The sequence below is a fragment of the Parasteatoda tepidariorum genome, chromosome 2 (genome assembly GCF_043381705.1).
Source record: "Parasteatoda tepidariorum isolate YZ-2023 chromosome 2, CAS_Ptep_4.0, whole genome shotgun sequence".
Lineage (NCBI taxonomy): Eukaryota > Metazoa > Arthropoda > Arachnida > Araneae > Theridiidae > Parasteatoda > Parasteatoda tepidariorum.
Genome location: NC_092205.1, coordinates 95,134,746 through 95,159,094, shown reverse-complemented (window position 1 = coordinate 95,159,094; position 24,349 = coordinate 95,134,746). Strand labels below are relative to the sequence as shown.

Sequence of the window (24,349 nt, the reverse complement as noted above, 5' to 3'; positions counted from 1 at the left end):
CAGGAGTCAGAACTGCTGAATCAGTAATGTACGAAATCAATCTAAACTAAAAAAGAGCCGGCCTAATATCAGAACATAACTTCATATTATGACCCAAAAAAATAAAACTCCATCTCAGGAGTCAGAACTGCTGAATCAGTAATCTACGAAATCAATCTGAACTAAAAAAAAGAGCCGGCCTAATATCGGAATATAACTTCATATTATGACCAAAATAATAAAACTCCATCTCAGGAGTCAGAACTGCTGAATCAGTTATGTACGAAATCAATCTAAACTAAAAAAGAGCCGGCCTAATATCGGAATATAACTTCATATTATGACCAAAAAAATAAAACCCCATCTCAGGAGTCAGAACTGCTGAATCAGTAATCTACGAAATCAATCTAAATTAAAAAAAAGAGCCGGCCTAATATCAAAACATAACTAAATTTTATAACCAAAAAAAAATAAAACTCCATCACAGGAGTCAGAACTGCTGAATCAGTAATGTACGAAATCAATCTAAACTAAAAAAGAGCCGGCCTAATATCAGAACATAACTTCATATTATGACCCAAAAAATAAAACTTCATCTCAGGAGTCAGAACTGCTGAATCAGTTATGTACGAAATCAATCTAAACTAAAAAAGAGCCGGCCTAATATCAGAATATAACTTCATGTCATAACCAAAAAAATAAAACTCCATCTCAGGAGTCAGAACTGCTGAATCAGTAATGTATGAAATCAATGTAAATTTAAAAAAGGAAGGCCTAATATGAGAGATGCAACAAAGTGTTTTGCTCTAGGAAAACGAGAGCTAATTCCCCTCATTGCAAATATTTTCTACTAGTGCACGACTAACTCAGTATAAAAATGCTTAAAAACCATAAAGGAGAAGCCAAGATTAAGATCAGAGTCGCTATCTTAATGAAACGAAGCATTATCTTCACACGCGATGCATCATTACTTTTTAAAAAGGTTTCTAATTTTTTGTCCCTAACATTAGGAGAAGCTTCAACAGAAAAAAAAGTTTTCTTTTTGTTCACTATTAAATATGCGTACATGTGTGTTTCGAATTAATTTTAATCCTAAATTAAGAATAACATCGAAAAAAATTGCATTTTAATCACATTAGATTAAAAAGTCAAGGTTTCACACGTTTTTTAATGATTACGTTATTTCATAATGATTCATTAGGTTTGCAATGATGTTGTTTATTCCTATTTTTTATTCTTTTAAAAAAAACTACGAAAGAGGTTTACTAATTATTTTATAAATTCTGTTTATTAAAAGAAGAATAACTAGAAAGCAAATCACCATTTTACATTTTTATGAATTTTTTTTAAAAAAAAAAACTAGATTTTTTTCCTTTTTTCTTTTTCAGTAAATTGCATTTCCTTTAATTAATTTTTTATAAAATAATTCACCATCATCATTAACTTGTCAATTAAAATTATACCATAAGTAATAGCTTCCAGCGCAAAAAAAAAACCTTCATCTTCTTTTAGAAATGTTTTTCTTTCTTTACATTTTTTAATTTAATTATTTTTAAACTTAATGCATGTTTTTCTCATCTTTTGAACTCATTTTTCTCGGAGCTCTTTTTTTAAGAGGCATGTACTGGATGCACAGGAACAAAAATTTATTGGATTAACAAAGTATAAGTTTTTATTTGACTAGGAAAAAAAAACAGAAAGAAAAAAGCATTATATAATCGTAATAGTAAACATGTTTTTGGATTAATTTTTTTAGTGTTATACAACGAGTCTTTTTGAATATCTCGTTCTGTTCGAAATTGTTGGGTTTGAAATTTTCTACTTAGAACATCGTACATCTTTTATAATTAGAGTTTATCATTAATCACCGCCCTTATTATTAAATTTAGGATCTTTATAAAAACTAACAATATGAGCATTAGGTGTCAGAAATTAATATTAAGGTGGTCCCGCAGTGGACTGATCATAAAGACACGGTTCCCAGTAGAACACCGAGATCAAGCATCACTGGCTGTGCTTCGTAAGCGGGTGGGTTACCACTTTAATCAGCCTGCGTAGGGACTGAGGGTGCGTGGTGTCGGTCCTCGATATATTGTTCTACCGTAAAGTGCTCGACTTCGCACGCAGGTCGTCGGACTACCAAAGAAGTAGAGCCATCCCCTCTGCAGAGGATCAGAATTGCGATGGCATGTCTTCGGATCATCCTCAAGGATGTTTTCCAGACCGCCGCCAATAGCCCATTGTTCAGCTCTAGTGCGTCGTAAATAAAGTGCCTGCCTAATATTAAAGTGAGAAAGAAACGCTGTTGAAGAAGTCGTGAGGATATTTTTTAACCGGTTTAATTAAATGTGTAGGTATTTCTTGTTTTCTCTTCGATGTTTAATCCGATATTCATTTGACTTGCCTGTTCCGCTTTCCTCAGTAGTGATTTGTAAGATTTCGGTATTTCAAAAATTTTTAATCGTTAATAAAATTCTTTTTACGCATTTTTTAAACTTCTAGTGGATGATACTTGATGTTAATACAGTTTTTTTTTTCAAATATTAATTCATTCATTAAATTTAATTAATTAATTTTAGTTTTATATGGAAGAAAAAATTTTAATTATTTTAGAAAAAGTGCTAAAAAATAAGATTTTTATTTGTCGACCTAAGTAGGAATTGACTTTAGTTTATATATATACAGTCAAGCCGCGCTATAGTGAACCTTCAAAGGACCGAAATTTCAGTTCGCTATAACCGGGAGTTCACTATATCCGTTCTGTAAACAATTTTAACTAATGGTTCCGAACTGCTCCCTTTATTTAAATAAATGACTCATAAAATGAAATACAGAAATGAAGGAAAAATAACACATAACAAAAAATAACGTAGTAACAAAAAATGCGTTAACTTGCTTTTATTTTTTATTACTGTTCGTCCTGTGTACAAAAATGCTAAGCTTATGCAGGGAAAAACTTGTCTGGGTTGCCCTTTGTTAAGGGATAAAAAAATTGAGATAAAAGAAGCAAGCAAGAAAAAAATGCTTATCGCTACATTCCACGCTATAGATGGTTTTAAAAATCTGTGTAAGTATTTATTTTGGAGTAGACATTTCAAAATTATTTTTAAAAAAATAAAGAAGAAAAAATCAGTCGAAGACAGAAGAAAGTTCATAATACCCAACTTCCTTCCCTTTCTTAGTTCACTATATCCACAAAAAATAACATTATGCGTCTATAGAAAGGCACGGACCAAATATTTCGTTCACTATATCCGGGAGTTCACTATAGCGGGGTGTGACTGTATATCATTATTCCTGGTAGTGACATTTTTATTCAACAAAAAACTAGTAAGTCCTAAAAAAGTTAACCTGCATTTTCTTTAATACTGTAGAGGATTTGTATAAAATTCTGAGACATTGCTAATGCGTGTCCCTTGGTTCAGAAGCAATTCGGGTGTGGTTGAATAAAATATTCAAATTATTCCTTTTTGGCTTTTCTCGTTTTGCATAATGAAGAATTTTAGATTACAACATCACTCTCTCATTCCCTTCCCTCTCATATGAGACTGGAGGATGTGAATGAAAAAAGAGAAGCTTCTTTTCTCAGAAGGAACATTCGAGACGTTTTGGGAGTTAAGACCAGAGCGAAAGATTTCGTTTCCTTCCCTTTTCGGTATTAGGAACAAAAAGAAATAAATTGAACAAAAAAAAAGAAAGAAAGAACAAAAGCGATCTTTCTATCTTCTATTGCTTCTGCTCTATTTTCACTCGCTTAAATCTAGGGACACCAGACGGTGGAACAAAAATCTTCTTCGAGATCTTTAGCAACATCGATTTCACCATGATATTTATTCTAAGAACATCTTTTTCTTTCCCAATATATTCGATGTTCTTTTTTTTTTTCTTCAAGCTTTTGAAATTCCACTAGCATTTTTGCATCTTGGGAATTTTAATGGCCGTAAGCAAGCTTTACGGAATACTGCAAAAGATTTATGCTACCGAGATTTCTGAATGTTAATACATTAAAAAACGTAATCCGAGTAATTTTTTCTCTAAAATTTTGCGAATTTAAAGCTGTGTGGTTTTACGGGCTTAATATCAATTCTGGAGAATGAATAATTAGCCATTTTTTTTTAACTTTTTCGAACTTTCTTGATGTTTCTTTAATGCAAAATGGTTGAATAACAATATTAACTTCCTCAACAAGGCATTTCGAAATCCCAGCAGGTAAAGTTGGCTTTATTTCCGAAATGTCTAAATCTTTGATCATTGAATAAAGTAAGTCCTGAGAATATTTTTTTCGGAAATATTTCTTTTGATATGGATTCTATTTTATGTCATGTTCGTTAGATGTTAGTTAGATATTTTATGTTCATGTTTGTTGGATAAAAATAATGGTTTCTTCATATTACATAAAATAGTAATGGTTTCTCATCGTTGCTGGCTTATTTTTATTAGCAATAAAATCATATGGTATGGTTTATTAATGGACGTAAAACAGTTTTTGCTTGGCAGTTCTCCGTCAAAATCTGCGGTTGTCATCAGTATAAAATTGAAACGATATAACCTTATTTTCAACTGAAATTTTCTAAACCCTTATTCAACGCTTTATTCTGTAGTATTTATTTTACAGTATTCCTTTGCATTATTATCAGATATTATTCAGGTTTTATTTTAATTGTTATTACAAATTAAAGGTTTAAGCGGTGTTTGGTTATTATAGAGTTATGGTTCGATATCTCATTAAGCAACATTTTATGTTCGGCACATTTAAATTGATTTATTACATATTTACAATTTTGCAATTAATTATTAAAAATAAAATGAGTTATATTCACATTTATTTTAAGCTTTGTGTAAAACATTACCAGGACTTAACTTCTCATACTATAGCTAAATAATCGCTTTTGTGAAAAAAGCATTTAAGGAGTTTTTAGGTAGGTAGGTTTTTTATTTACGCCGACTAGAACTGCACAATGGGCTATTTTATTTTATAACCGTCGTTGAACAGCTGACCCAAAACTTTCGGGTTTACGACTAATAATGTTCAACTACATAACCTTGTAATTTTGAACCCAATCCAGAAGGTAAGGGAAATCCTGGATCAAGCATTGGGAGAAATTTGCATTCTCGGAGAAATTTTTGATGGATCTAGCCCGCATTTGCGTTATATGGAGAGGAAAACCACGAAAACCTCCCACGGTTAGCCTGAATGCAAGGGAACTCAAACCCATGATCCGTCCACCACTGAGGATATTTCACATCAGCACTGAGGTCGGTGCAACCCGGGTGCGGAATTCGTATCGATCCGCCATTTCCGGGATTCGAACCTGGTTTACATCATTGGAAAGCGAGAACTCTATCCCCTGAGGTCTTATTGGCGACGGTCTGGGAAACGTCCCCGATGATGATCCTAATACATGCCCTTACAATTTTGATTCCTCTGCAAAGGGGATGGCTCCCCTGTTTTGGTAGCCCAATAACCCGCACGCGAAGTCGAGCACTTTACGGTAGAACAGTTTCACGAGGACCGACACCGCGCACCCCCTGTCCGTGCTCAGGCTGATCAAAGTGGTCACCCACCCGCTTACTCAGGGCAGCCTGTGATGCTTGACTTCGGTGTTCTACTGGGAACCGTGTCTTTACGATCGTGTGGGACGTCGTGTCTTTATATAAACCAATAATTAAGTAGGAATTTTTTTAACAAAATGAAATTGTGAACTGTAATCGAGCAATATGATTAGGTTTATATTTATCTCAGTAGAATTCAAATTTAAATTTGTGTGAATACATTTAAATATTTTTAGGATCTTTCATTTGAAAACTTTATAATTTTGAAAAAAAGGAAAAGGAATGCGCAGAAATCTTGCGAAGGTTGGCGAAATAAGTGAGCAGAGAGAAAGAGTAATTGTTTCATGAAAAACTTGCGGCTAAACTAAGCGGATGAAGCCAATAAATTACATTTTTAGTAAAATTGAGATTTCCTGGGGAATGATTTTATTTTAGTCATATATAGCAGGGGTGGCCAACCTGCGGCTCTTTGAAGAATTATTTGTGACTCTCGATAAATGTACCCCAAGTTTCCTTTTCATTTTTGTGCTATTATATTTTAAAAAATTATTATCTTTCCGAATTTTGGAAATTTGTACCAGAATCGAAGTATCCTGAATTAAAAAAGGTTGCTTGTGGAATTATTTCAATATTCGGAACAACTTACCTATGTGATTTATTATATTCCACTTAAAAATTCGTGAAATTCAAACACCGATCTGTCTTAACTAACCAACATTTCAAAGAATTACTGAGAAGTGCTGTCATTAATTATTAACCAAATTTTAAAGAATTATCAAGAGAAGTAAAATAAATGTGTTTAATTTTTAATATTTAAATTCAATACGCATATTTTATACTTTTATTTTCATGTTTTTAATAAATATAATTTCTGTAAACAAATTTTAATACCTTTTTTGCATACCTTTTTAAATACGTATTTAATTGCGGCTCGCGAAAAATTTCAAATTTTGAAGAATGGCTCGACTATTAAGGAGCTTGGCCACCCCTGATATATAGCATTCATTTATGTTGCTAAATCTATTAATTCTGAAGGTATTCAATGGATAAGGAAGGTAAGTGATAATATTACAGTACATTTAGAGTGGAAGAACAATGTAAGTGGGCTTGGAAACAGATATTCAACAAACAGCACTAGAAAATCATTCGCTTAGCATCGAATCCCAAGATGTGTGGAGTTCTAATGAGTGTTAGCAGTTATATATTCTATAATAATGAGTTTTTTTTTTCTGTGAAAAGTTGTTTTGAAAAAAAATAATTTCAAATTCATACAACTTTAGTCAGTATAATAGTGTTTATTATTTTACCGTGTAAATTTAAATTGACAAAAAAGGAACGCAAATAAAAAACCTGACTAACTTTCGATCTAATGATGATTAAATTGTTGTCTTAAAAATCCTATTTAAGATATTCTAACTAGATAAAAATTACTATTTGCTGGAAGTGATACTATTATTAATAAGTTATACAATTTTTTTCCTTCTGATTATTATTTAATATGTATAAGTAGCAGAAGGCTCATCAGCTTTAAAATGTGTTCGTGCACTCAAAATAATCGGTGTTAAATCCAAAACATTAAGCGTACATCTTATTTTTTTCAAATCTGATAGTTACTTTATGATAAAAATCGGGAATCGTATTTTTAGTCAACATATGAAAGAATCACAGAGATTGATAGCAAGTTTTATTTTGCTCCCAGTCCACAGAGGTAGCATGGCTAAAGCAAAGTATACTTTATTGGCGGATTAAAGATCCATTGGCATCGGACTAGCTATGCCAACCGTGGTTTTTAGTTCCATTTAGCATAGGTTTTAGTTCCACAGTTTGGCCTGAAAAAAAACTTTTCTCAAAAATGATTTTGTCCCACGTTTTTTTCTTAGAAGGTTCATTTTTTTCGTTTCTTTCATTCTTTCTTTCTTTCTTTCCTTTTTTATTCTTTTTTTAAAAAGGGAAGAAGTTGAAAATGAGAAAGCTGCATAATCACTGAGTGAATTAGCTGTGTAATGCAAGAATCTTTTCGGTAACCCAAATTTTCAAGAAAAAAAAGAGAGTTATGTAATTTATCATTATCGTGAAGTCGATCACAACCGCGAAAATATCCAACAGTTTTAAAAATATTTTTAGATTATAGAATTAAGAATAAAAAAAATAACAGTTCTGCAACAGACATTTTTTATCATTAAAACAATTTTTTATTGTTAAATTGGTTTTAATCATTAAATTACAGATATTTTTTTATCATTAAATTACTTTTAATGATTAAATTACAGAAATTTTTTATCATTAAATTACTTTTAATCATTAAATTACAGATATTTTTTATCATTAAATTACTTTTAATGATTAAATTACAGACATTTTTTTATCATTAAATTACTTTTAATCATTAAATTACAGACATTTTTTTATCATTAAATTACTTTTAATCATCAAATTACAGATATATTTTTTATCATTAAAGTACTTTTATTTAGTCTTAGGCATATATTTAGATGTAACTAAATGTAAAAAGACATATAATATTTTGCCTAATACCTATTAGCTATTTAAAAACAATTTATTCAAATAAACAATTAATTGAATTCAGATCATAAGCAATAAATACTGATAAACCATTTACTCTGCGAATGTAAAGCTTACACAGCCTCTGGATCGTTTTTGGACAAACAAAGCTATTAGTTGTTAGTTCGAAAGATGTAATTAATTGTAATTAATTGTAGTAATTAATTGTAGATGCCAGTTTGTTCCAAACTGAGGTTGCTAAAATTTTATTTTGAGATAAAAATCGAGCCTACTTAACGAGATCACACACCTACATAAAATACGAGATCATATACCTACTTAAAATATTTATTCTGGTTTTTCAAACAAAATGATATTCGTTGAAAAATGTTAAGAAATAAAAACAAGTAGATGCTTCGCACAAAAAATCATTGAAATACTTATTTATAAGAGAGTTAGAATTAAATAAATATACCCCACAATTTTTGTGAGTTATGTTTTCACAAATAAATTTTTAAAAAATATAGATTGCGCGAAATATAGCAAAAACGAATAATTTATAAATTTAAAGTTTTTTACTCGTTTCATCCAATTAGATATTCATTTGTGAGGAATGGTAAACAAATGAATAACTGCATAAAACTGCATCACTCAAGGAGAATGCTTGTTTTTTTCCTTTTGTGTTAGGGTCATAAAAAGAGCGATCCCAACGATAATTGGTCGATACGAATTCCGCACCTGACTCGCACCGACCACCGTGCTAATGTGAAATATCCTCTTGTGTTAGAGTTAATTGTGAGAGGCGAACTGTTAAAGGTTTTCCTCTCCATGTAACGCAAATGCGAGTTAGGTCCCTCAAAAAATCCTCCTCGGAGGCAAATTTCTCCCGATACTTGATTCAGGATTTCCCATGTCTTCTGGATTAGGTTCAGAATTGCAAGGCAACGGAGTTGAACCTCAGTAGCCGTAAACCCAAAATTGGGTCGACTGTTCAACGACGGTTATAAAACGATCTTTGGAATCATCCTGAAAAACTATTTTCTTACCAACGTAACATGAAAAAAAATTGTTAAAACTGTTTAAAACTATTATTATATAAGGAAATACTCAAACAAAATGATATTGTAGAATACCCGGTTTCTTTCTACACATACTTTTATTATAAAACTTTTTTTGCGTGAATGTACCGATGAAAAGCATAAAAATATTACATTTCTCTGTTTGATCGTGCATCTATGATGGTGAGTGACGGAGTATGAAACTTTAGTAGCCTGTTCACTTGACTGTCATAACCTGATATATCGTTCCATTGCATGTTGCAACATGCATTTGATTTATTATTTCTCTTCCTTTTTTTTAAAAAAGAAATCTTAGTACATGCTTTTTTCCCCCTAGATATTTAAAATGCAAGAAAGGAGTAAAAAAAATTTTTATTTTGGCAGAAAATAAGATGTGCTATTCACAGTTCTGTAGGAAAAAAATCATTATTATTATTGTAGGGAATATTATATTTTTATATTTTTTTTCTCCTTTCAGATTATTTTTTGTGGTGGAAGTTTTCTGAAACCTGTAGTTGAGAAGTTATCAGAAATTGAGTTAGGATTGATTTTTTGAAAGAAATGTTCAGGTAAGTTTTTTATGTTTTAAATATGATCTGTGTGGGTTTATGTTTTTAAATGAAAATGTGTGAACTTATGTTTTAAATAAGAATGTGTTAATTTTTATTTTAAATAAGAATGTGTGAATTCATATTGAAAATAAGAATGTATGAATTCATATTGAAAATAAGTATGTATGGCAAAAGGCATACATTCTCTTCAGCATGTCAAAATGTATACAATACACATCAATGGATGCGATTTATTTTTGTTAAATTTTATTAATTTTTTTAAATCTTGCAATTTTAGAAATATTTATATATCTGTCATTTGTTTTCATTAAATTTTCTTATAAAGTTTCGAAAGTCATATTACATTTCTAGAAAGTCATACACTAATATTAATTTAAATAACAAAGCATGTAGCATTAATTCCGTTAAGTCTGGAGATATAGAATGCAAGGTTTCAGGGAAATAAAAGTTGAGTTCAGCCATGTAAAAGTGGTTTTCAAAGGGTTTTTTTTTTGCCAAAATAAAATTCCTATAGTTTTCTTATACATTAACTGTTATGAAATTCTGCTGCGCGATTTATGAAATAGACTACTCTCAATAACCATCTTTAATTGTGGCCAACCTGTAAAACGGTTTTAAATGCTGATAGTACAGGATGTCTAAATAAGGGCGTTGAGTTTTAAAAAAATATGAACCTGAATACAGTTGCGATCAAAAACCAATTACAAAATCTGCAGCACATTTTTGTGATAAGGCCAAAAAAAAAATTTCTCACAGATTTTCTGTTTTGAACTTTTTTAAAAAAACAATTGGCGCTACAAAAAACTTTTAACTCTAAGAAACGCAACAGAAAATTATAAAAAAAAATGAAATCTTTCAAATAAATGAAATTCGTATATTTCAAAATTCAACGAGAAAAAGAATTGTAAGAAAAACTTTCAGCCCTATCCATCGGAGAGTAAGTGTAATTGAACAAAGAAATGTAGGATAATATAATTTATACCTTGACACATTAATTTGCTCCAAAAATTATTTTTTCATTTATTTAACAGTTAAATATATTATGATTTTTTTAAAAACGGTCATCTTAATTTAACCACCCTTTATATAATGCACCAATTAAATAGTGAATGGATGACTTTAAATTTTCTTCAATATGACTTTTTAATCACACCAACATTCAATCTGTCTATATTATCTATAAAGGCTTAACAATCTCAAAAATTAATTAGTTATAAATTCTCGTGAAAGAAACGCATAGGGAAAACTGGGAACAATCCAAGCAAACGACTTCATCCGATACCGAAATGTCCAGTTTACCCCCTTGGGGACACAGAAAGGGGTATAACAACAACAGTCCTCCCAAGAACAGAAAGACCAAAATAAATGGAGATCCTTCTAGTGGAATATCCATTTGATAAATGAAGCTGATTAAATGGAATTCTTGGGGTAAAGTTCTGCCCCTGTTTCGTTAGATTATCTTCCGAAGGTTCGTCCCGGTGTCCCATTACCCATGAAATGGTGTTGCAAGTAATCAGCACTCCTAAATGCCCTTTCAATAGGAGTTGGGTAGTAACATTAGCCAGGTGGATGTTTTGTGTTTGATTCTATGTTCCGAATCTCATTTTGGTATCTTTTTCTTCTTTTGTCTCTATATGCATCGGAAAGATACCAAGTCGTGTGGGTAGTTTCTGTAATGGTTAGTAGTAGTAGTTGAGGATCGTTATATAAGCTCGTTGTTGATTATTACAGGTCTGGTTGGAATAGTTATTAATAAAACTACAACTTTTCGTTAATATTTCGTTCGCAAATGTTCGTCCATTGGAAATGACAAAAAACTTACAGTCCCTGCCAAAAATTAATAGATGCACTGTAATATTCTTTGTAAAATCTTAATTATCAGGTGATACTATACAGCTTTATTATTTTTTCGCGACTGAAACCGGTTTGCACTTGCTTACGTTTGTGCATCAATTGGTTAAATTAGACTATCTATTATATAAATATAGATTATTTATTATATCAGGTATTATACTATACTAGTGGGTTGCGCCCCCTGCTCACTAACGCTCGCAAACCAAGCTAGCTTCGCTCGCTATTAACTTAGGTACATTGCAATTGCACAAAATTCTAAGAATTCAAAACAATCATTCAAATCCATATAAAAACTTTTTTTTTAAAAAAAAACTACATCTTTTTACAAAATACTGAGTCATTAAAATAAATTTGAATTCAAATAAATGACATGTAATTCGTTAAACCTATTAGAAATGTGCTATAGTATAATACTTGATATAAATCAAAAATCGTCAAATAAATTCGTAATACATAAATTCGTGAAAAAAAGCGCTTTTGACAAAGTACTAAAATAGAGATCTATCGACAAAGACTACTCACTTCTGCCTAGCTTAATAGTATGAGATTGCCGCAGCTGATCCTCTCTGGTTATTTCAGTTTCCGTTTCTAAAAGAGCTATATGTTGAGCCACCTCAGCTAGATTTGGCATGTGACATTTTTAGCGGCAATCATTGGTCGATTCGTCGTGTAAGAGAAATAGTAACTTAAATAAAACAAAGCAAACGTTGCCACCGGCTGAAAATAAATACAGCCAAAATTTGGGTGCCACGTAAGACAATTATATATATTAGATTGTAATAATGAGATCAAATTAATCGACGCACTGTAGTTTTTTAATATAGCCATGTTTTGCACGAGTTTAAAGGCAATACTTTCATATTTAAACATACATGTAATGGGTTTTTATTCAAGAGATTTTTTATATACTTTCCACTTGTGTTTATTTTTAGCATATTGCATTACAATGTTAACCAATTAATACACGAACGTAAACAAATGCAAACATCGGTTTTAATCGTGTAAAAACAATAAATCTGTATAGTACCACCTGATAATTAAGATTTTACATACAATCTTATAGTGCGTATTATAATTTGTGCGGTAATAATATTGTAATTGATTACCAGTCCAGTTGAAATAGAGTTGATATAACTACAATTCTTTATTATTATTTCCTCCACAAATATTCATCATTTGGAAATGAATAAAAGCTGAATACCTTTTAGTTTTTTTGAGAAATAAAGTCAAAAAAATAATAAAATTGAAATGAATTTTGAAATGAACTATTCATTTGAAAATTTATTTAAAAAAAATCAGATATCATTTTGTTATATATTTTTTCCTTTGTCTCGATATGCATCGGAAGATGCCAAGTTGTGTGGGCAACATGTATTGTACTTAGTACTAGTTGAGGATAGTTATGTAATCTCATTGTGATTATTACCTGTCTAGTTGGAATAGTATTAATAAAACTACAATGTTTCATTATTATTTTGTACACAAATGCTTATTGAATAGAAATGACTAAAAACTTCTGACTAAAAACAGTTTGTTTTGTTTGAAAAAAAAGTAAAAAAATAAGATAATTTGGTTTTGAAATGGATTTCGAATTGCACTATTCATATGAAAATGTATTTAAAATTCTATGCCATTTAATGTTTTTTTCAAATACATTTGGTACACTTTTTATGCAAATCAAGATGTATTCAAAATTGAAACATGTTACTTTACTTAAAAGAGTTACAATATTTTTTAAATAACGTCTGTCAGTTACTTGACTTATTTTTAGAAATTTAGCTTACGACTTAGAGAAAAAAAATGCATAACTTATATTGCTATTAAAGTCAATAACTACAAAAAAAAAGAATATTTATGTTTGAAGTGAAACTGATTATTTGTAGGGGGAAAAATACAAACTTTGGAGCACTCATTTTTTTAAATTTATTACGACGTTATTAACTCAGTTTCAGGGAGGTTGGAGTTTTGTAATAAAAATTTCGACCGATTTCGGTCTATCTAGAAAACTTAATCTTTGTCTGCTGACATCGAAAGTTTCAATCCTTTTCAGTTCGATTGAAAGAGAGTTTATAGCGTTATTAAAGCAGAAGTGCCGTTAGCCAAATTTCAGAATTTTATATCTTTTATATATAGCAGAATTTTATATCTTTTTTTCAGACATTACTATGAAATTTCATCTCCATTACAGTACCATGTAGAATTTATCAGCAATAATAATATCAAAAACTTTCCAGTAATCGAAAACTAAAAACTTAGTTTTATTGCTTTTATTTTATTATTTCTAAATAAGGGCATTGTTTATGGTTTAAGCAATGGTTATTTTAACCTTCAAACTCAGTGTTTTCCAAAGCGTGGTACGCATACCCCCAAGTGTACGAGAACAGTTTAGCGGGGCTACGCGTTCTTAGACGAAATATCTTTCAAAAGACTAATATTTCAAAAAAAATTCTTTAAAAACAAAGGTAGCAATGAAAATGTATGATTACATATTTTTCTATTGACTAATTTTTTGCAGAGATAACAGTTAATAATTAGTGGTGTCAACAGCCAGTTGTGATTTCTAACTTTATTCTCCATTTTAAATAAACATATTTTTAACAAAATACATTCATTTTTTTTTTGTTAGTGGTACGCAGCGCTACGAAAAATTTACAAAGGGTACGCAAAAGCCATGAGTTTGGGAAACACTGTTCTAACGGATATTGTTGACTTGGTGAGAAAAATTCGTTTCCCTACTTTAAAAGCTACATATTATTTTACTAATTTTAAATAAGAGCATTATTGTATAATTTTATCAATAGTAACATCAAAGCCGTTTTGGCTCAGGAAATAAGAGCGTTTGCCTTGCGGTGAGGTGAACTGGATTCGAATCCCAGTGATGGCTGGTCGACACGAATTCCGCATTCGGCTTGCACCGACCACAGTGCTAACATGACATATTCTGAGTGGTAGACAGATCTTGGGTTAGAGTTCCCTTACCTTCGGGCTAATCGTGGAAGGTTTCTCTTAATACAAATCTGAATACCACGATATGGTTCGCTTACACTTACGTTTCTAATGAATCGCTAACACTTCGGAGGATGACATCACAAATCTACTGAGAGGCCTTAACTCTCGGTGGCTATGATTAGTATCCCCTTTCCATCTGGTTACCCGTCGAAGGTTTTCGTGGTTTTCCACACCATGTAACGCAAATGTGGGTTAGTTCCATCAAATAAGTCCTCCACGAAGGCAAATTTCTCCCAATACTAGATCCAGGAGTTCCCTTAACTTTTGGATTGTGTTCAAAATTACAAGTTGAACATTAGTGATCGTAAACCCTAAATTGGGTCAGCTGTTTAACAATGGTTATAAAATAAAATATAAAATAGTAACATTAACATTCAAACAATGACTTATGTTTCAAAAACTGTATATTTATCCTTGACTTCTTGCATGTTGACGTACTGCCAGCATGGTCCAGAGCTTCCTTGAAGTACCTTTATCCAATGAGTGATCTTTATTTAATCTAACTCATCTTTCAAAGGAAGAAAGTTTTGAGAAAGGTCATTCATTTCTTTCCTTCTTACTTCCCATCTTCTCTGTATTGCATAGAGTACTTTCTTTATTGGCCCCTCTCTCTATATATTTCTATAGGGAAAAAGGTGAAAATGAATAAAATACATCTGGAATGGGATATTAGTATTAATTCATTCATAAGGGTAACCGGCAGCATTTTCTTTTATATTTTCTGGACCATGAAGTCCCATTTTCTTCCAGTTTTTTCCCCATTTCGATTCGGGATGGAAACAAATTGTTTTCTCCTGGAAATTTATACAGAAGTTACTCACGCGTTTTACTCTTCTTTTTCGCGGTCATCTTGATTTATTTGAAAATAATTTGACTGAAAACTTGTTTTTATAGATTACTTGCGTTTAGATTATGGTAGTGCTAAATTAGCTGCGGTAAGTGATGATTCATGTTGCCTTATAAATATTTATTAATTGAGAACATACAAACAATTAAGGAATAGCGTGTTGAAAACAGTTAAAAATCAGAAAACAAATATAAATTGTTAATTATATACGCATAAAATAATTAGTAATCCTGAACACATACAGTCCCTTGAAAAAATTATTTGACGAATAATAGGATTCTATGTAAAATCTTAATTATCAGGTGATACTATACAGCTTTATTGTTTTTAGTTGAAACCGGTTTTCACTTGTTTACGTTCGTGTATCCATTGGTTAACATTGTAATGCAATACGTTAAAAATAAATACAAATAGGAAGTATACAGAATATCTCCTGAATATAAAACCATTACATGTATGTTTAAATAAAAAAGTATTGCCTATAAACTCGAGCAAAATATGCAATTATTAAAACACTACAGTACGTTTAATAATTTGATCTAATTTTTATAATATACCTTTTTAATACTCAATAAAATAAATATTTTATATTTATGTAATATATCGTCTAATTTATCCAATTGTCGAATTTATATAATATATCGTCTAATTTAATCAATTGATAAACGAACGTAAACAAGTGCAAACCAGTTACAGTCGCATAAAAAGAATAAAGCTGTATAGTATCACCTTAGTTTCAGATTTGAAGTTTTTGATTTATGCTTAACATTATTGTAAAACTCTTTTATTCACATTCTTTTTAATTAAAAATCAAAAAAATATACATGATTAAGTATATGCACATAAAATAATTAGTAATCCTGAGCACATAAATACTTAGTAGTATGCACTTCATGATTTTTTCTTTTTTTATAAATAAAACGTTTAATTTAAAATTTGAACTCTTTAATTTATACTTAACATTATTGTAAAATTCTTTTATTCACATTTTTTCTACTTCTAAACATAGTTAAGCATATTTTAAATTCCCTTCAGATTTTTGAAATTTCATGAAACAAAATTCGTAATGTACTTAATAAAAAGGTAAATATTTATTAAATTTTTAATGCTTTTTTTGTTACGATCCTTACAGTTTTATTGCAACTATTAACGAACAGAATATTACTTCAGAATGTATATTTATTTTCAATATTTGCCTTTTATTTAAGAAAAAAATTAATCTAACTTAGGGAAGTTGCATCGTTTTGACTTTGATAAAATAAGCTTCAGAAAATAAAACAGCAGCAGGCAGCTGTTTACATATCGCATTTGCCATTTCTGCAGTAAAAGTAGTCTTGTTACAGTGAATGACCTAAATCAAGAAAATGTCGACTTTCACAGGTGAATGTCAACAATCACATGGTCGCTTCGGTGATTGTCCGAAATATTTGTTATATCCGATTTGATATTAATCTATTCGTTGATATTATCAAATTTATTCCATATTTTAATATCTGCTGAGGTTAGATTTGGAGAAACATCAGTGTTAAATGTATACCGGGCAGTGGCACTTGACCTTAAAAAAATATTGTAGGGCATACCGGGCAAATTTATATCGGGCAGTTGCAAATAACTAGACCCAGTATATATTTCGGACATTCACCAAAGCGATTATGTGATTATCAACATTCACCGGTGGAAGTCAACAACCACCTATTTTGGTCATTCACAGTCTTGTTTGAATTATTAGAACAAAGTTAATTACTGTATGTATGCACATGACAATAACATTCTCTTAATACAAATGCACGTTAAATGTCAGAGGTTAACATTCGCGTCCATTTAGATTGGAACTTAGTAATTTCTTCCTAATTTCTTAAAGTTCATATTACCCAACTTCCTCCTTTTTTTAGTTCACTATATCCACAAAAAATAACATTATGCGTGTATAGCAAGGCAGGGGACCGGACATTTCGTTCACTATATCCGGGAGTTCACTTTAAACCGTGTTCACTATAACGGGGTTATATATACACACCAAAGGCCCATTACATTATGACCACCCTCTACCTATAGCAATGGGCTCGCCCAGGTTTTCATGGTTTCATGAGGCACATTAAGATTCATAATCCTCATGGAACAATCTCTGACATCTGTAAGCTACTTGAACATAGTTGCAGACCAGGTTCACCCATTCCTGTATTCACAGTTTTTCCTGCGGGGGATGGTGTTTACCAACAGGATAATGCACCAAGTCACAAGGATCGAATCGTCGAGGAACATTCCAGTGACTTTCAAGTCATGTCTTGGCTCCCAAATTCACCTGACCTTAATCCAATAGAGCATTTGTGGCCCTACTTTGAAAACCAAATTCGTGCTGCCACGCTACCTCCTCACAATGTGAGGTAATTGCAGGACCAGTTGGTGAGCGTTTGGTACCAGATACCTCAGACTACCTATCAGCACCCTGTGGAATCAATGCCACGGCGGGTGCTAGCAGTTTTGAGGGCTAAAGGTGGTACTACATGGTTATTAGCAGGATGGTCATAATGTAATGGCTCTTCGGTGTATATACATATGCTACACGCCGGTAAGTTTGGCTTCTGCTTTCTTTTATTTCATACTCTTTTTTAACTGGTTTTTTTTAGCGATATCGACACACATAATTATTTTTATCTTAGGATAATTGCTCTTTTTTTCAGAAATATCGCATTAACTTATAGCAAAAGACGTGTCTTGAGAAAGACTTTTGGTTTTTTTCAACCAATAGTTTTCTTTTTTTATTTTATTTTATTATTTGTGTTTATATATATATATATATATATATTATAATCTCCCCACTTATAATAAAGTAATGGATATAAACGATAGCAGGCATTAAAGTATTTTTATGTGTAGCTTCTGAACTCATTTGTATTCCGGGCGGCTAAAGTGAAAATTATGAGAATGATTAAATGCATCCTTTGTTGGTCTTTGCTATCTACCACCATACCTCATTTAAGCTTAGACGCAGCAGAGAAAGGTTTAGAGAAAAGGGTATATAAGAGAGAAAAGGGTTGGCGCGAATCAATAAAAAAGCATCTGTTTCGAGACTAATAATATTAATTCATTCATGGAAGGGAACCGCATTACCTTCACTTATATTTTCCACTCCATGTAACCCAAGAAACCACATATTGTTCTTATTTCCTTGGAATTTCCTGGAGAAGGCAGGCAAGACAGCAGAATTGTTTTCCTAGGGAATATTTATAGGATAGTTGTTCTGCAGAAAAGTTGCCATTATATCTTAGAACTAAATGATGCTGGCGTATCGATGCAGAAGCATATATTTGTTACTTTAGCTTTCTTAGACTTAAAGAAGATTTCTTAGACTTTAGGTTTAGAGAAAAAAATGGATGACATGCTCAGAATATCGCATGCAGGTACACAAAAATTTGCCAGCATATATAAATTTTTTATCTTAGTTTTCTTTGTATACTTGCTTGAATTACTCAAAATAAGAAAAAAAAATAGGTGCAGGTGTATTTTTTTAAATTTTATTTTAGCTTTATTAGTCGAATTGGATAAATTGAAAAGAGACATTAATTATATCTTAGAACTAAATGATGTTAGTGTATCGATGGAAGTTATACAGAAGCATATTTTGTTACTTTAGCTTTTTCAGACTTAAAGAAGATTTCGTAGACTTTAGGTTTAGAGAAAAAAATGAATAACATATTGAGAATTTTGCATGCAGGTTCACAAAAATTTACCAGAGCATATATTTTTTAATTTTAGTTTTCTTTGACTACTTGATCAAATGGAATTTTGCGGTTTTTGTCAGCTTAATAATTTATATAGTCGAGATTCGTATAAAAAGATAATTTATTTAGATGCCGGATAATTTGTCCACTCGAGATTTCCGTCTGTGCGTTAACATCTACTCAAAATTCTGTAAACGCGATAATTTGTATATTAGTGATTCATACATAGTGATAATTTGTCGACTGTGATAATTTGCCTACTTCAATACTTTCAAAGTGATAACGTGTCCATTCTAGTTTCTGTTAGCGTGATAATTTATCAACTCTAGATGCATGCTTTAATTCTTGTTCTCAAGACTCAATTAAGGAAGATAATTTGTTCATTTAAAATTTGTTAATGTGATAATTTGTCCATTCGAATTTGTGTCAGTTCGATAAGTTGTACACTTCAGATGCTATAAACACTATAAGTTGCCTACTAGAAATTCATCTAATGCGATAATTTGCACACTCGAAATTCTGTCAGTTGTACACTCCAGATGCTATAAACGCTATAAGTTTCCTACTAGAGATTCATTCAATGCGATAACCTGCCCAATCGAAATTCTGTCAGCATGATAATTTTCAAGAGTTTATCCGTAGTCACTTTATCAATTTTAATTCTGTGCTAGTATCTTACTATATATAAAAATGTTATGATGGTGTCGCAGTTTTCCATTGTTTTCGATACATTTTTATTAGCTGGAAAATCACGTGGTAAGATCCAGTTTTCCCATATTAATGTTCATATTGGTTTTGTTGTCCTCAGTATAAAACTGATATAAGTCGAAGTTATTGTTTTCCTATAAATATTTTTATTCTCCCTAAAGGCCTGTTTAGACGATCCAAGTTCTTGGACGAAAATTGATGGAAACTTGTTTTGCTTTGAGCTTGGATCGTGTAAACGATCATCCAAGTACTTGGTCTAAGTTCTTGGACGATAGTAGAGCATGTTCTACTTTCCATCCAAGTTTTTTCTCCCTTAACCAATCAGCGTCTTAGGTTTTGTGACGTCAACAAGCAGGCAACAGATTATGTCATTTTGTTGTCTGTTTTCATATGTTTTAGTCCAAATAAATTGATCTGTGGCGGTTTATTTGTGTTATTGCAATTTTATTTGAATTTATTTAGTAATTTTAAACATATGTAAGTATTATTTTATAATGTTGAATATGAACAATGCGCATGCGCAAGTTTTTCTTTCGATCCATCAGTGACATTCAAGAACTTGGATAATGTCGACGAATCATCCAATTTCTTGGACGGAGAAATCACTCCAACTTCTCGGATTCAAGAACTTGAACCGTGTAAACAGGCCTTAATTTAATGGTTAAAAATACATTTGCTGTTATTATTACGTTTTTGATTTTGCTGGAGTTGTGGTTTTTGATTTAGAAGGATTGTTTTTATTGTTATTATTATTAGAATAATGTAATTCTACGTTACATTTTAAGATAGAGCTATTCAAATTGAGATAAAGCTATTCAAATTTCTAGGGGGCTAAGCCCCTTCTCTCTGCCGCTCACCAACCCCAACGATTGCTTCGCAATAATTGTCTTTTCTCGGCAGAAAACAGTTAAAATTATTCACTTAACATACATATACTAAAAGGAATTATGTTTGCTTACGCTTGTGCTTCTACTTCCCACGTCCAAATAGTACTATCTGTTAGTATTATAAACAATTAGATCTCTTGGAGAACAGAAGTGATTTTTGGAAGTAATTATTTTTTTAAATAACATTTATATTCTAATATTGTTCAAAAAAATTTGAGTTCACAACCATAATTTAATATTTTCGCTGATAATAGTAGTACTGGAAAATAACTTTAAATTAGAGATACAAAATTATTTAAAGGAAAACAAAACCTATATGACTTTTGTTCATTTTATGCTGATGACAACCAAAACAATATGGAAATGAATGAGGAAAAACTGGATCCACTCAGCTTTAGATGGTAAGTTTAGTTGTAACATTTTAGCAAGAAGCATTATTAAAACTTATTACCTTTTCACACTCATGCTTTCTCAATTTGTAATTGGCTGTTTTGTGCGTTACTAACTGCAAGTGCTCTGTGATTGGCTATTTGTTATCATTTCACTCTCTTCTTTATATTGTATAAGGATATTTTTAGTTGAATAATTTTATTGCTATGAAACAGCAATCATCAGGGTTAGTGAGCAACAGGGAACAGGGGGCTTAGCCCCCTAGTTATTAGATAAAATTATATTATTGATATAAATTAGTAAACACACATAACGGTCTAAGTATGAAAAAGCTCTGTAAGACTTATATGAAGACTTACTGGTACAACTTTATTGTAAGTCAAATTGAATGTTAATGTGAGTATTATTACGATAAAAATCATAATTTCACTACTTGCGTTTTTTTTTCTAAAAGAAACTTTTATTTTAATCATGATAGAGCTTTAAAGACTTAAATGAACACTGCTTTCATGAAGATTTATTACCTCGTTTTTCCCTAGATCAGAAAATATATACCGTAACTTAAATAGTTAATTTAATTTTTATTAACGAAGGGGCTTTATTTTTTAACATTCGAAAAAGCAACGTTCAATAATATTAAGACCTTGATTAATTATTTTGAACATTTTAGTAAGATTGGGAAATTAAATTTTTCAAACTAATTAAATATTACGCATTTTTATAATTCCTAATTAAAATTCAATTCTATCTTTTAACAAGTTAATGCTTTTTGCAAATTTATAATTCGCAACTAGAAATTTAATTGCCTATTTGTAAATTGCGAGTGAAATTTATTTTTATATTTATGATTCTTAATTGAACTTTAAAAGCAGATTCATAGCCATCAAGTGAAACATATTTGTGTAGTCTTAAGATTAAAATAAGATTTTGCTACAATTTTTATTAAAATATCAATATTCTTGTTTTGAAAGATCTGTTTTAGTATGTTTTCAATTAATGGTTTCTAATTCTACTTAGTGTAATTCATTTTTACTTAAATATAGCTCCTACACTAAGGATTTCAAATTATTAGCTAGTGAACTAGTCAAATATCAAAAATATTCTCCAATTTTCGAAAGTCTTCGCCAAAGGCAAATCTTAAAACTTTTTTGTGATTAATTTTTTTCCCATAGAAAACTATTTTGCTGCAATTTGTTTCAGGCTGATATTATTTAGGCCCAATTCTAATTGGTTAAGAGACGCATGCACCGGAAATTATTGTAATCGAATAAAAAATATTGATTTATTTAGAAATATTCCTTTTGACGTAATTTTAATTTCTTTACAGTAGAAAAATTATTTCGCCAAAACACAATTTTATTCGCCAAATTTACGATTTTATCACAGTTGGCTGGGTGTGGAATGCTTAGCGCAGGTCCTGTTAATATTATAATTTTAACCTTATATTTTCAAAATTAATTAGTCAGATTGCAAAATTTTTATAACTATTCATACAAAATAATATCGAGCATTTAATACTATAATCCAGGAAAAATGGATCTTTTTTTATATTTTCGATGATAATTGAATAAAGCAAAATCTCTTAAGAGACTCTCTGAAGTAGCTATATAACAGATTTTTATTTCCAGAATTGAACTCATTCAACTTTCTCTCTTAAGATTAATTTTTTCCAAACCTCAAATCTGAAGCTCTAAAAATTTAAGGAAGCCATGTTTCTTTCTATAAGATTAGTACTTCGCGTTACATCAAATTGATATATAGTAGAGCTTCACTCCCCACGCTTCGGCTAGGGTACTGTAATAACTTATTTTTTTATTAATTGACTAGAAGTAGGATTGGTTAGGAAGGCTTTTTGAAACGATGCGTCATATTTTCAGCTGAAACATTAGAAAAAGTAACTCAGGAATCATTTGTCATTGTGTAATACTTTCCAAAATGCTTACTCTATATAAAGTAATACATATCTACGCATTAGTGCTCGATTATTAATAGTATTTTCAAATGAAGATAAGGTATACTTTATGCTGCTTAAGAATAAAGCTACAAAAATAGAAATTGAGTGAATGATGCAAAACAACAAAAATTCGTATGAAAAATAAATCCAATAAAAAACGTTTTTTATAAACACAAATGAAGCAAAAAACGTTCTTAGGAATAAATAAAGCTACAGATATGGACATCAAATAAATAAAGTAAAACAACGAAATATAGTATGAATAATGCAAGAAAAAAACACGCTTTATTAATCTTTCTTATTTATATAAATATAATAATCAAAATTTATATGTTATAAAAGCTTTGTGTATAAATAAATTTAAGTACCGACTGTACGGGTGTGTAGATAATGTGTAGATAATAATTCTAAATCCACATACTGGTGTTCGATATTGCTCGTATTTCCAAATGAAGATAAGGTATACTTTATAATACATTAAAGTAAAGCTACAAAAATAGAAACTGAATGAATAATGCAAAACAACGGAAGTTCGTATGAAAAAAAAGGTGATTTATAAACACAAAGCAAAACACTTTCTTATAGAAACAAATAAAGCGTATGGAAATTAAATAAATAATGCAAAACAACAAATATTCGTAGAAAAACATGGCTTATTTACGTTATTTTTTCTTTATTCTCTTTATAGTAATATTTAAGTGAGAAAGGAACAAAAGCGTTTTCAAGATCACAATTGAGGAAGTCTGGATTAAAAGCACCTAAACCTGCTAGATTGCCTAAGAAATTTTGGAGTTCTTTGCTCACTGTTATTTTCATTCTAAATGTACGGTAAAATAACCGCAGTAGTCTGTTATCAGATTAACCGTAAAATTTACGATAAAGAACACAATTTACCTTTACAGTTTTGAAACCGTTTACAACTAATATGGTCATAAAACCGTAAATACTAAACTATACGGTTTTTTTTAAACATATTTACAACTAGGACGGTTTCAAAACCATAAAATTTAAATTTAACTGGACATAGAAAAATAGGCTTTTCGTCAAGTAATGGGTATTAGAAAGTACGGGACGCCAATTAGGGAGTGCAGGACATTGAAAACTCACCATTAGTTGAAGGAAATGGAAGAAGTATTGTGGTGACAACGCTACTAGGACTCGAACTTCTGTCGGTTATGAGCATATATGGCAGTACTTTTACTTTCGTTACTTGTACCGCCGGTACAAGTAAAAAGTACGTACTTTTACTTGTACTTCGTTACTTTTTAAATTTAGTACTTTTACTTGTACTTTCGTTACTTTTTTAGGGAAAAA

The 24,349-nt window shown here is 30.7% G+C and overlaps 1 protein-coding gene across 1 annotated transcript in view; it reads left to right on the top strand.

The window, feature by feature from the left end:
• The window catches only part of LOC107440417 (uncharacterized), a 574,971-nt gene that overhangs the window by 105,108 nt on the left and 445,514 nt on the right, over positions 1 to 24,349 (top strand). Inside the window, exon 2 of the mRNA XM_071177030.1 lies at positions 9,571 to 9,661. The gene's annotated coding sequence lies outside the window, so the exon portion shown is untranslated. The remainder of the gene's footprint in view (positions 1 to 9,570; positions 9,662 to 24,349) is intronic.